Source organism: Penaeus monodon, chromosome 29 (assembly GCF_015228065.2).
Source record: "Penaeus monodon isolate SGIC_2016 chromosome 29, NSTDA_Pmon_1, whole genome shotgun sequence".
Classification (NCBI taxonomy): Eukaryota; Metazoa; Arthropoda; class Malacostraca; order Decapoda; family Penaeidae; genus Penaeus; species Penaeus monodon.
The window spans coordinates 21,122,635-21,122,843 of NC_051414.1; positions in this window are offsets into that span (position 1 = coordinate 21,122,635).

Sequence of the window (209 nt, forward strand, 5' to 3'; positions counted from 1 at the left end):
TGCTGAGCCTGTGGAAGGAGCACAAGCAGCGGGGGAAGCTGCCTTGGGACGCGGACCTGCAGTTGCTTGCGAGGACCAACCTCTCTCTCACGGACATCTGGCGGCGGGGGGGGTACGACCTCAAGCACCTCGTCAAGCAGGTAGCGTGTCCCGAAGGAAAGGGGTTAGCATTGCGTGCTGTGGTTAAACATGCATACCCACACATGTGA